At 42.2% G+C, this 14,276-nt stretch overlaps 1 protein-coding gene across 3 annotated transcripts in view; it reads left to right on the top strand.

Moving 5' to 3' along the window:
- The first annotated feature begins 473 nt into the window (after window positions 1–473).
- Window positions 474–14,276, top strand: part of CTNNB1 (catenin beta 1) — a 40,136-nt gene continuing 26,333 nt past the window's right edge. For all 3 annotated transcript variants that reach the window (XM_064274762.1, XM_064274760.1, XM_064274761.1), the window contains exon 1: window positions 474–659. The gene's annotated coding sequence lies outside the window, so the exon portion shown is untranslated. The remainder of the gene's footprint in view (window positions 660–14,276) is intronic.

Below are 14,276 nucleotides of genomic sequence, written 5' to 3'. Positions count from 1 at the left end.
CACCCTCCGGGGACCCGGCTCTGCCCGCTCCGCACAGCTCCCGAGGGTCGGGGCCCAGGGGCCGCCTCGGGCGGGCGGCGAAAAGCGCGCGGCGAGCCCGGCGTCGGCTCTCATGCTCCGGTGGGCGCGCAGGGCGGGGGCGCCGGGCTCGGGACAGTGGGAGACCTCGGTGCCGCCCTGCCCCCGCCCCAGCACGCAGGAACTCCGGCCTCTCCGCCTCAGGCCATAACGCCCCCACGGGACGGCCTCCGCTCCCGCGCGGAGAGGCAACTACCGGCCTGCACCCTGAAGATGGTCTGGGAGGGCGCGCGCCCCGCCCGGGCCCGGGGCCCTGGGGACGCGGCGGGCGGCCAGGCTGCCAGGGACTACTTTCCACCGCCCGCCCGCGCCCCGCCCCTTGTCCTCGCGTGGCGGAATGCTCCGCCAGCGGCGGCAGGATACAGCGCTGCTGCGCCCCTTATAAGAGCTCCTTGTGAGGCGCCATTTTAAGCCTCTCGGTCTGTGGCAGCTGCGCTAGCCCGGCCCTGGGAGCGGAGAGCGAGGGGAGGCGGAGACGGAAACTGTGGAAGGGCCAAGGAGCAGCTTCAGTCCCCGCCGAGCCGCCACCGCAGGCCGAGGACGACTGGACTCCCGCGGCGGGCGGAGCCTGTTCCCCTGAGGTGCTGGACGCTCCTTTCCTTACCCTTCCGGGGCTGCTCCTGCTCCCTCTTCGGAGCCAAACTTCGTCGCGGGCGCGCGGTCCCGGCAGCCGGAGGGGACCCGGGCCCGTTGCAGCCCGGAGGCCCGAGGCGGGGGGCGCGGGCTGGGGTGCCTTGGAGGCGGCGGCGACGGGCCGCGCCCGGTGGACGGAGGGCGGCGGCCGGGCCCCGATTCCGCTCGCGCTGCCCCTCGGCGGTCCGGGGGGCGCCGCTTGGGGGAGGAGGGGGCGCCGCGGGGGGCGCGTCCAGGAGCCCGGATGGCCGGCGGGTTGGGGGGGCCGTGGTTTCCGTCCGGGGCTCCGGCCGCGGTCGAGTTTGGGGGAGGGACCCTGGGCCTCGGGATGCGCCGGGGCTGGGGTGGGGGGCGGGGGTGGGGCTCCGCCTTCCCAGCCCGAGTCGAGAGTTGGGGTTCGGGCGCTGGGGAAGGGGCGCTACGCTAGGTCGCTCCTGCGGTGGGGACACAGCCAGCGGGCTTTCTAGAGTCCCCTTTTCTTTCCCAAGGAGAATAAGAAAATTATTATTTTCTAATGCCTGTGCGAGTTTGGCACTGGCGCTTGTTAAAATTGAAGCAACTTTAAGCCTTAGAGGAACAAAACTCTTCAGTGCAGCCGGTGCGATGCGCCAGCAGGGTTTGCCCGTGTAAGATTTGTGTCTTGCACCTAAATTTTCTTGTGTCGGGCAGGTGAGTGATAGCCAGCGAGGACGCGTGGGATATTACTGGGAGTCTTGGGTTTATGTAGGTGGGTGTGAGACCCAGTAAAATGGGGGGGGGGGGAGTCCGAGGGCGACGGGCTGACTGTTAGTGTAAAGTGAAGTGTGGGACTTTGCCTCTGTTTTGAGAAATCTGTTCGTAAAAGCATTTTATTCCAATAGTTTTATAATTAAACTATTTTTAGAGCACATTTTTCCCCCCCAGCAGAGAGAATTTTTCCCCAGCTACGAAACTGGCCAAGTGTAATTGAAGCACGGCAACTCCTTTCAGTGTTTTGTCTGGGGGAAAGGCTTTTTTTTTTGAACAGAGACTTTTCGGAGTTCCCACAGCCCGCTTCTCAATCGGCTAAGCTCGAAAGCTTTGGCAGTTTGTTGTAGTTGTTTCCTTCGTTTTCTGCTCGCTTTTGGAGGCAGCATTGTCTCATACTTTGTATCTTCCAGACATCTGTGGTCTCCCCTCCCCCTGAGTTTGTGAGTGGTGAATGAAGAGAGACTGGGCTGCTGGTATGCAGAGGTCGGCAAAAGGAAATCGAGGAGTGGTTTTAGTGAAATGAGAGCTTTGTATCATGAATAGCGGTGGCTTAGACTAGACAGCGACTTGAAGAGACGGCAGCGTTTCTTTTGATAAAGTCTAGGCTAATCTTTTTCAGATTGCTAAGTTAGAAAAGTATTTTGCCTGGAATTTAGGAAGCCATTTCACTCTTTGTCCCTTGGTGAACATTTCATACCTTCAGAGAAGTTTTCTCCTTGCCTTGTCTTCATCCTGAGAAAGTAATGTTAGATAAAACTTGAAATGCTAATTAAGGTCTGCTGCTATTTACTTCCTGCTTAAATGAGTGACCAAGATGTGTTGTTTGGAATCTTTTCTTTTAAGTGTGATCTAAGTCTGCTGCTACATTTGTTTTACTTCTACATTTAAACTCACAAAACCTCTGGATTAAAAAAAAACAGTACCATCAATGTTTATTTGAGACTCTCCTTTCAGACTAGACAAAATTTGATTAATTTGCACCCAATATTCATTAATTTGACCTAGTCTTTGTTCTGAAGGCCATGTACAAGGACAAGGCCCTAAAGTGATTGCAACAGTAACTGAAGAACTTGAAAAACTTGAAGAAGACTGTTCCATAGGATTAAAGGAATGCAGAGACTATTCAGGTTTGAAGTCCTTGAGGGAGAAATAAAAAAACACTGCGCTAAAAGTCTCAGTGTAGCACATAACTTAGAGTCCTTGTGGCTTCCTAGGCCTGAGAATTTTCCAGAGGCCAGAACGGTCATTTTCGATAGTTGTAAGGGAAAACTAACACTTTTTTTTCCCACAAGGTAGCTGATAAAAAATGAAGCATTTAACAATATAGAGGTGTCAAGAAGCAGTCAAGAGTTTTTTTTTTTAACCTGATTACTTCATTTACCAAGATTAATTTGTAGAAAAATTTATATTCAAGTATTAAAACTTACTGAACTTTGAATTGAGCTTTCTACTGCTGTTAGTGATGATTGGAGTAAAAATTGTCGTAAATGGAGTTCCATATGCTTGTTTTCATAAATCCTATTATCCAGGATAGAAGGGAAAACATGAAGTAGGCAAGTTTCCCCAAATGTATTTTGAGATGTGATGTTTAGAAAAACTATCTGTGGATATCTTTTTTATTTGTTTAGTTGGGGGGGGAGGGGCATGACAAGTCGAATGTTGAAACTAGGGCCATGGAGAAATCTAAAGTTTGAATATCATTCTTACATGGTTATCAGTAGCAGTGAAATTAAACACCAGAAATGGACTGTGTAAGTATATTTATCTAGATGAAACTTGTATTATTGAAATGAAACAGTGCATCTGTCCAGTTATGAGTCTATTTCCCTTTCCTGGCTTAGTAGTTGCTGATAATAATTATAGATGAGTAGGTGGTAAATTTTAAGTCTGTTCTTTGAGCTTGGCTACAAGCACGCTTGACTGCCAACTCAAGGTGGAAAGAATGAAGGCTATTAGAGCAAGACAAACTTCCGGTGAAAGTATTGGCAACTATTTTCTAGTGCTGTATGTTGACTTGTAACATTATTTTTGAAAACACTGTGTTAAGTTGGTTGTTTTCTTACAGCCCATTTTTTTTTTTAATTGGGATTGTGGTATTTACTATTGAAATAGCTTGACTGAAAACATGTTTATACCGTAAAAATAAACAGTAAACATGGACTAAGATCTACTTCTGAATTATTTGCCCAGAGCATTTAGTTGTTGCCTCTTTTCCCTTCATTGGGAGGGTGTTGATTTGCAGAATCATTCTGTTTTTTTACTGTAACAGACTTTATGCAATATTGTTGTAATTGTGCGATAAACAACCAAATTAAGAGGCGCAAATAAATACCTGCTTCTCAGGTTTCACAAAAGGAAGGTGGATAGTTAATAAACACGTGATTTGTGTTGTTTGAAGATGAGTAGGTGTTAACGCAGTTTTTCATTTCTTAAACTTAGGAGAAAGTTCTGTATTTCCTTTGTTTACTTAATACTGCTTTTGTTTTGCAAGACTGCGCTTGACTCATTTTGAAACCTGGATTCATTTGTTGAGCTTGAGCCCTGCTGTTGAATTATGTATGTAATCTACTTTCTCCCTAAGGAAAAAAACTCGAGAGAAAGGTAGAGTAGAAACTCATTTTTAGGGTTTAAACCACCTTTTTAACTTGTTCATGTAGGGTAAATGTGGACACCTCTTCTTTTAAGAGACATTCCTCCCCCACCCCCCATCCCTCTCAAACCTGAAACAGCAGAGAGTAGCAGTAGTGCAAGTTTTCATTGTATCCTTTGGTCATATTGAGTGCCCTCCAGTGGATGTAGTATAACGCTTGCGATTTTTTGCGATTTTTTTTTTTTTTAATTCCAGCAAGTTTGTGTAGGATATAGTTGCAAGTAGTTCTGATGAGAAAGCATCAGTCAAGAAACCCTTCGAACTCTAGAATAAGTTGTTCATACCAAGACTGCTCATTAAAAGCCTGGCTTGAGAAAATGTCCCTACCTCAACCAATATTTGCAGGAGAAAGGTCAAAATTACAATTAGAGTTTTATTTAAAAAAAAAAAAGTTTTATTTAGTTCACTTTAAATAGGCAGTTCTGCTTAAATATATTTCATTGACAAACCAAAAACTCAATATACTGTTTTAGGGGATAAAAGATCTTAATGTCATCACATTAATGAAGTATAGAAATGGAAATGCTCAGAAAAAGTTAAGGGAATATTCAGTGTGTCTGAAATCAGTTACACAATAAAACGTAAGTGCTCAGATCAGTCATTTATATATTATCAAGAACAGGGCTTCAAAGTGGTTCCTTCTGAGTTCCAACCCCTGCTGACAACTTGCACTTCTAACAAGTTCCCAGGCCATGCTAATGATGCTGGTTAGGGACCAGTTCTGAGAACCACTAGTAGAGCAGTGGTTCTCAAAATTTGTGTATCTAAGAGTCACCTGGGGGAATGACCGTTAAAATGGGGATCTGGTTAGAATGTATATTCTAATTCAGTGTATCTGGGGGTGGAAATGCAAATTCTCAGCAGGGGTTCGAACCAGTTTGAAGCCCTGATCAAGAAAGAATATATCTGTGTTAGGAGCTAGATAGAAATGAAACTAGTTGAGTCAGCATATGTGAACTAGAATATAGTGTCCCAGGGACTATAGGGTCTTATACAGAATTGTGTGGTGTAGTGTACTGGTATCTTGACCTTTAACTTTTCTAGTAAGGTCTTTTTTCTAGACTCCTATGTTAAGTTTTATGCCATCTGCATTAGTAACATTTTCTGAAAATACTTGTTTCAAATCAGAGTCTGATGAGTAGCGTGAGTCCCGCTAATTCCTGTTTAAAGTAGCTTTTGGAAGTCAAATGATCAGTTTATGGAAATTTGTCGGCTAAGAGTTTTAACTTTGTTTTCCAAAAGATGTGCTTGAAATGAACAAAAAAAAATTAATGGTGTAGTGGAGAAAAATGACAGTGTCCTTTATTGCTTCATTTTGCCTTTGGAATTAAGTATAATTTTGTGGAAACATCGATAATACTTTTTGGCTGCTTAACAATGTATCTAGGGCCTTTTTTTTTTTTTTTTTAACCAAGAATGCTTTAATTGCTTTACATGTTAATTTTTTTTTCCCCAAGAATAGATTAAATGTTCCTCCATAAAGGGTCATATTGGAAATTAGTGCTGTCCAAGTTGATGCTTGGTTTTACATTTACTGTCTGTAAAGTCAAATAGCGTCTGTTTCAATTTTCCAATATTTTTATTAGAAATGGGGGTAAATATGAAAGTTCCTTTAAAAATTATGCATATATAGCTTACTGAAAAAAAAATTTGTTAGGAACTTTAGTTCTTGAAAGTGGCTGCTTGTCTTCATTAATATGGCATGCAACAATTTGATGTTCCAGATATATGACTAAAATTAGATTGCTGTCACAAGCCATGTAGGATTGGTCTCATTACGATATAGTGGAAGTGGCTTTTCAAATGTCTCTAGGACCTGGCAGGTATAAGGCAGATTGGAGAGTACTTGGCCCCATCTAAGCAGCAAGTTATGAGCAGCTCCAGCCATTGTGTGGGAATATAGTCCATGTTCCTTTTTTTTTCCCCCTAAGAGAAGGTAATCCAGATTTTAACGTGCATCTCGTGATTTGTAAAGTTGGCAAATGAAATTCATGTTTTAAGACAGTTTTCAGCACAAATTAAATACATCTATTGGCTGGATACCAACAGTTTGTAACCTACAAAGTAGTCCCATTTTTGGAGTATAATGATGAGTCTATTAAATAAGGGTAATACGGTTCTGTGGGTTTATATAACTTAACAAATCAGGTTATTTCAAAGCCCAAACCAAACCCATTGCTGTCAATTCAATTCTGGCTCATAGCGACCCCACAGGCCAGAGTAGAACTCCCCTGTGGGGTTTCCGAGGCTATAATCTTTAAGGGAGCAGACTGACTGCTACATCCTTCTCCCGTGGGGTGGCTGGTGGGTTCGAACAGCTGACCTTTCAGTTAGTAGCCAAGCACTTAACTACTGCGCCACCAGTACTCCTTAGGTTGTGATTTAGGCACTTTGAAAATGTCTTACTTGTACCAATTGATTGGTATAATAAAATACGATAACAGAGCCGGTTCATGGTAAGTGTGTTTGGGAAACCTGGTTTGGTTCAAGGAAATGAGGGAGAATGTTAATGGCTTGTTCATTACTTGACCACAGTAATTACAGTTCTTCGAAGTGTATTTTTAAAGGCGGTCTCAAAATTTAATCTGTGAAGGCACTTAAAAAGTTGAGCAAATCCTGGCTTGTGAGTACACAGTCATGTCAGCCTAAAACTTTATTGCTGACTTTAAGTCATGTCCTGGTTTTTAGCCGAAGTCTTCATTCCTAAACTAAACTGTTACTATCAGACTAGACTAAAAACTTAAAAACAAAGTTTAGATAATTAAAAATTAGTTAAGTATAAGATTTACTGAAATTAATAGCAAACTGTTTTTTGGTCAGTATGAATTTATTCAGGTAACTAAGTAGAGTTTGGTTAAAATAGTTTGCTGTGGCAAGGCTTTTTATTTCCAAGCCTTGAAAATTTGAGTGTTTAGTCTTCAAACTGCATGCTTAAATGGTAAACTATGTCTGACTGAAAATGCAAACCACAGGCCAACACTGGTTTTAAAACAACATCTGAAAATAGTGCTGTAGGCTGCACTATTTTAATATGCTATGGTATAGAATGCAAGCAAGACTGGCCAGTGAGCCTTTCATGAAACATTTATCCCCAAGGCACATCACCCCCTGCCTCGTATCCCACAATCCCCATGTGATTCTTCATGGAGTCACTGTAAAGTTTCTCTTGTAATATTCGAGAAGTTTCCTACCTCTGGTTTCTTTTGAACTAGTTGAAAAGGCATTTTTCCCTTCACAGCAGTCTGAGGAGTGTGAACAGCTGGATGGTGCTGTGAAGCAGTTTCACAGTGCTGCATAGCACTTCCCATTGTCTCCCCTTTCCTTTCGCTTAACAAACATCCCACAGTTTTACTTGAGATTTAATTATTTACATGTTGGTGGACTGATTTTCCTTTTAACAGATTCATAATGGGTATATTAAACAATTACTTAAAGATGAGGGCAGGGTTACCGACCCATTGCCCTCCAGTCTGTTCTGATTCCTAGTGACCTTATAGGCCGGAATAGAACTGCCCAATAGGGTTTCCAAGGCTGTAATCTTTATGGAAGCAGAATTCCACATCTTTCTCCTGCAGAGCCGCTGGTGGGTTCAGACCGCTGACGTTTTGGTTAGTACCTCAGCTCTAAACCACTATGCTGTGGGGCGGGATGTGGGGGAGGGAGGAGGTTGGTAATTATTTTTAACCTGCTCAAGTTCTTTCAGAGGAGTGCCTGGGTAAAGGCTGGTGGTTCATACCTGCCCAGAGGCACCTCCGAAGACAGGCCTGGCAGTCTGCTTCCCAAAGGTCACAGTCTTGAAAAATCTATGGTGGAGTTCTACTCTGCACATGTGGGGTCATGAGTTCTTACAAGTTGATCAGCCCTCATGACACACAATACAATCACATCTATGATTGATAAATCTTACCTTAAATGCTGGTAGTTGATCTGACTTGGAAGTGAAAGAAGTATAAAAGCTGAACGGTTAGTTAACTTCTGTTAATGGTTTTATGATAACAAATAATTGTGAGATACATATGAGTGTGTATGAATGTGTATGTGTGTGCACACATACTTTATCGTACATTATTCATGTAAAAGTGTGAGAAGTTAGATTTACGCTGAATTTGTTGGAAATGCAATTTGAAGATGATCTTAAATGGTTAGTAATTTGCTGCACTGAGGGTTGGTTGTTGCAGACTGCTCCCAGTTTTAATATGAAATAGATTCAAGACCTGTGACAGTCTTTAAGAACTGTACTCAAAAGTGTTTTGTTTCTTTTTTTTTTTAAGTATAATTAAGTGGTTTTAGGGTAAGGATGTAGGGAGTGAGTCTTTGAAGTTTTCCATGTAGTAGATGAATGCCACATGTATAAGGGAGGAACAAGGGATTCTTGGAAATATTTTTCAATCCAGCTAACTATGAAGGCTTCCAAGTGGAGTTCCATTCCCCTGCAGTGTAGGAAAGTGCTGACTATAGGTACTTGAATTCATTTCTGAGCCACTGAGAGAATGTGGCAATGTCAAAACATTACTTATACCTCATAGTTCATTTAGATACAAAAGTAGAAGTTAAAATGTTTCTTAGGGAACTTACAAGACCTAAACCAAAACCAAACCCGTGCTGTCCAGTTAATTCTGACTCATAGCAACCCTAAAGGACAGAGTAGAACTGCCCCATAGGGTTTCCAAGGAGTGGTTGTTGGATTCGAACTGCCAACTTTTTGGGTAGCAGCTGTAGCACTTAACCACTATGCCACCAGGGCTCCTATTATAGGACAACACTCTATAAATAGATGGATCAACTTAGCTTTCTGGCATTTTGCATAAATGTAAAGTTCCTTTAGTTTTTAAGCCCAGCTGTTTTTATTAATTCTCTTATTTAATATCTTATTTTTGTTGGAAAAGCAAATAGAACTATGTAATAAGGCTTATATTCTTATTTCTAGTTATGACTTTATTGTGATCCATTCTTGTAACAGAACTATTATTTTGTATCTGATCGTTGTCCTCTATAGATCATCCATCATTTCTTGCTTTAATGCTGTGTGCCATTTTTCCTAGTCCTTGAATTGGAGTGCTAACCATTTTAAGCCATTCCCCCAAAGAATAAGAGGCTAGAAAATTTAGAGATTAGAAGTCTGAGAATATCAGAAGACCATGTGTCACTAATGTTGATAAGTGGAAGCTGGGAAATAACTGTGTTTGAAGGATGCCTTGATATATGCCCTTATTACCATTGTATCCCAGATCCTATTACATTTCTCTAGAAATCTCTCAGACATGAGGACTATTTAATACCTTCCGTTTTATCCTCAGGCTTCCCTTTTTCCCCATCAGGAGCTAAGCAGGAACTCCTTCACTTAACAGTTTGCATGGAGGGTCCATCTTTACAGTGGAGAAAATAATTGTATTCTGATCGTGGGCCACTTTAGCCACAGGCCTTCTGAAGGACTTTGTTACTTTAGTTATCCCTCTTTCTTCTGTATTACCCTTACTGCCTCCCCCAAGACTCTAATCCCAGTTATGTTTTTTGTCATCATCATCTGAGATCCATTCGTTGTACCTTTTGGAACTCAAAGTCATAAGTAAATTCCTTGTATTCTCAAATCTATTCTGAGAATGTTCTTTTTCTTGCTCCATCTGTAACCTAACCTCTCCTCTGATAATGCTGTTTCCCTTGCAGCCCTCTTAAGTAGTGAATTCGCCCCCCCCCCACACGCATTCTACCACTGAAGCAAGAAGTAGGGATAAATGTCTTCCTTCTGCCTCATTGTACCTCTTTTTGGTTTCTTGGCCATTCTTGCCCAAAATTGAAATCTTTGATTCTCATGTTCTCAATTTATACAACCCATTAACTCCTCTTTATTTTAGCTCTCTACTAACCCTTCCACCACTTTATGTCAGTTTGTCTTACTGACGGATGTACCAAAATGAATGCCAGAAGAGACTCTGAAGCTTGTTCTTGAGCACAAAGTAGCTAAAGCAAATGGAAAAATAATGAAGTAAAAGAGCTGAACAGAAGATTTCACAGGGTGGCTCAAGAAGACAAAGTGAAGTATTATGAACTATGCAAAGACCTGGAGTTAGAAAACCAAAAGGGAAGAACATGCTAGGCATTTCTCAAGCCGAAAGAACTGAAGAAAAAGTCAAGCCTTGAGCTAAAACATCAAAGGATCCTGTGGGCAAAATATCGAACAACGCAGGCAGTATTAAAAGAAGATGGAAGGAATACACCATCTGTACCAAAAAGAAGTGGTTGACACTTAACCGTGTCAGGAGGTAGCGTATAATCAAGAACTGATGGTATTAAAGGAAAAAGTCCAAGCTGTACTGAAGGCATTTGTGAAAAACAAGGCTCCAGAAATTGACGGAATACCAATTGAGATGTTTCAACAAATGGTGGAACACTGGAAGTACTCACTCATCTATGCCAAGAAATTTGGAAGACAGCTGGCCAGCCGACTGGGAGAGACCCGTAATTGTGCCCATTCCAAAGAAAGGTGATCAGCAGAATGCAGAAATTACCCAACAAGATCGTTAATATCATACACAAGCAAAATTTTGCTGAAGACAGTTCAAAAAACGGTTGCAGCAGTACCTTGACGGAACTGCCAGAAGTTCAAGCCAGATTCAGAAGAGGACATGGAACCAAGGATGTCATCGTTAATGATAGATGGATCTTGGCTAAAAGGAGAGAATACCAGAAAGATTTTTACCTGTGCTTTAGTGACTGCATTTAACTGGGTGGATCATAACATATTATGAGTAACATTGCAGAGAATGGGAATTCCAGAACAATTAATTGTGTTCATAAGGAACCTGTACGTAGACCAAGAGGCAGTCATTCGAATAGAACAGGGGATACTGTGTGGTTTAAAATCAGGAAAGATGTGCGTCAGGGTTGTATCCTTTCACCATACTTATTCAGTCTGTATGCTGAGTAAATAATCTGAGAAGCTAGACTATATGGAGAAGAATGCGGCATCAGGATCGAAGGACAATTCATTAACAACCTGTAATATGCAAATGATACATCTTGCTTGGTGAAAGTGAAGAGGACTTGAAGCACTTATTGATCAAAGACCACAGCCTTCAGTATGGATTACATCTCAACATAAAGAAAAAAATCCTCACAACTGGACCAGTATGCAATGTCATGATAAATGTAGAAAAGATTGAAGTTGTCAAGGATTTCATTTTACTTGGTTTCACAATCAACATCTGTGGAAACAGCATTCAAGAAATCAAATGATGCATTGCATTGGACAAATCTGCAAGGGACTTCTTTTAAAAAGCAAAGGTGTCACTTTGAGGACTAGGGTGAACCTGACCCAAGCCATGGTATTTTCATTGCCCTCATATGTACACAAAAGCAGAACAGTGAATAAGGAAGACTGAAAAATAATTGATGCTTTGTGTTAATGGTATTGGTGGAGAATATTGAATATACCGTGGACTGCCAGAAGAATGAACAAATCTGTCTTGGAATAAGTACAGCCAGAATGCTCCTTAAAGTGAGAATGGCGAGACTTCATCTCACATACGTTGGACATGTTACCAAGAGGGACCAGTCCTTGGAGAAGAACATCATGCTTGGTAAAGCAATGGGTCAGTGAAAAAGAGGAAAACCCTCAAAAGAGATGGATTGACACAGTGGCTTCAGCAGTAGGCTCAAACATAGCAGCAATTGTGAGGTTGGTGCAAGACCGGGTAGTGTTCTGTTCAGTTATACATAGCATCACTATGAGTTGAACCAACTCGATGGTGCCTCACAACAGCAACAGTCAACGCTTGGGTCATTCCCTTTGCTACTTGAACATTTTAAGTGCTCGTGGCTCAACGTCACTGTCTCCTGTTTCTGTCATAATTCTTGGTGATGTCCGTATCCATGTAGAGAGCAGTGTTACTCAGGATGTGGTCTGGTCTACAAACTGTCACTAGTATGAATTGTGACTGAATTCATGCCAGAATGCCAGTCACCGATGTCACTAACTTTACTGTGTAGCGCAGCTGACTTTTGGTAGCATATTGATTTACATTCTGGCACAAGCTCCTTATGGTGTCTTGGTGTGACACTCTTGAGTAGTGTGGTGTGGAGGACACTCTTAATAGGCTGGCCTCTTAGTTCCTTGACTTTCTGTCATCCAGAATGATGTCATTTTACCCCCAGATTCAACCATGTATTCCCATTGTCATATCTTAGAATACCTTGTCTTTTACCAATAATTATGACTCCCGTCCCCCCCACTCCAGATCTCATTTCAAGCATTCCACTCTGACTGCCACCTCCTATCTCCCATCGTACTCTTACTGGTAAGTATATTTACTGGTAAAATATTTAAGTATTTTTTAACCTTTTCATGCCTCTGGGACCTGCAGTCTGTTGATCTGAGCTTTTCACTGCCCTTCACCCTGACTTACACCCAGCTGAAATTTTAAGTGTAATCACTTTCTTGTATATACCGTCAAGAATTTTATGTCTCCTCTGATGGGGATTACAGTAGAAGGTCCTGGACAGAGCTGGAGAAAAATGTAGAACAAAACTGTAACTCACAAAACAAGACCAGACTTACTGGCCTGACAGAGACTGGAGAAACTCCGAGAGTATGGCTCCCAGATACCCTTTTAGCTCAGTAATGAAGTCACTCCTGAGATATACCCTTCGACCAAAGATTGGACAGCCCCATAAAACAAAATGAGACTGAATGAGCACACCAGCCCAGGGGCAAGGAAGGGAGGGCAGAAGGGGATAGGAAAGCTGGTAATAGGGAACCCAAGGTTGAGAAGGGGGAGTGTTGGCACCTCGTGGGGTTGTTAACCAATGTCATAAAATAATGGGTACTAACTCTTTAATGAGAAGCTAGTTTGTTCTGTAAACCTTCATCTAAAGTACAATTAAAAAAAATTTTTTTTGTGTATGCTCACTGATCCCTGGCCCATTAGTTCACTCTTCTTTATGACCATTTTGTACTTTTTCCTCTCAAACCTCTAGCACCTCTTCTCCCATTTCTGACTCAGCTAATGCCCTTTCTCTTTCACTGAGAATACTTAATAATTGGAAAAATTCTACAAGCTCCGGTATCTATGACTGTGCTCTTTACCTTCTTTTCTGTCGCTATGGATGAATTGTAGTGTTCTGAGATAAGACCTGGTTACCAGTTAATTTCTACATTAGATCTAATTTTCTCTTGCTCCCAATAATACTGCTGTGGCATTCTCTCTTGCATCATTGGTTTATCTTTCTCTGCTAGCTCTTCCCATGAGCATACAAACATTGTATTATTTATCCTATTAAAAAAAATCTTTCCACCCTGTTTCTCCCATCAGTCGCCCACCCCCAGTCTCTGTTTCTCTTTACACCAAAACACCTCATAACAATTGGGTGTGTAGGGTTTTGCCCCTGCCAGTGACCACCATGTTACAGATTCCCAGTCCTTATCTTACTTACCCTGTTAGTAGCATTTGACAGAATTGCTACAGTTGATTGAAACACTTTTTTCACTTGGCTTCCAGTCTACCAGGTCTTTCTACCTCCCTGGCTGTTCCTCCTTAGTTTTTTCTTTGCTTCCCCCGCCCCCCCCCCCCCCGCAGTTTCTCTGTGGGAGTAGCTGAAGATTTAGTCTTCGGACAGCCTCTCCTTTTTCGTTGTCTATATTTAGTCTTACAGTTTGAAACTGGTGATGTTTACATCTGTTTGCTGGTGATTTCTGAGTTTATATCTTTAGCCTGGGTTTCTCCCCTGAATTCTAGATTCTAATATCCAATTTGTTTTTTCAACATTTGGAATGTCTGTAAAGCATCTTGAACTTAAAAAACAAAACATTGGTTGCCATCGATTTGATTTTGACTCATGGTGACCCCATGTGTAAAAAAAAAAAAGTATCACAGTAGAATTGTGCTCCATAGAGTTTTCAGTGGCTGATTGTTTGGAACTAGATTGCCAGTCCTTTCTACTGAGGTGCCTGTGGGTGGACGCAAACCTCCCATCTTTTGGTTGGCAGCCAAGTGTGTTTGCACCACCCAGGGACCCCACCTCAAACTTAGTGTATCTGAAAGTGAGTTCCTAGTTTCCTCCAAAACTGTTTCTATTTTTGGTCGGCAGTTCGAATCAACCAGTTGCTCCTTGGAACCCTACGGGGCAGTTCTGCCCTGTCCTATAAGGGTCGCTATGAGTTGGAGTAGACTCCATGGTAATGGGATAGATG

This window comes from Loxodonta africana, chromosome 22, assembly GCF_030014295.1.
Source record: "Loxodonta africana isolate mLoxAfr1 chromosome 22, mLoxAfr1.hap2, whole genome shotgun sequence".
In the NCBI taxonomy this organism is placed as follows: domain Eukaryota; kingdom Metazoa; phylum Chordata; class Mammalia; order Proboscidea; family Elephantidae; genus Loxodonta; species Loxodonta africana.
Note: the sequence above shows the minus strand (reverse complement) of the source record. Positions and strands in the feature narration are given on the sequence as shown.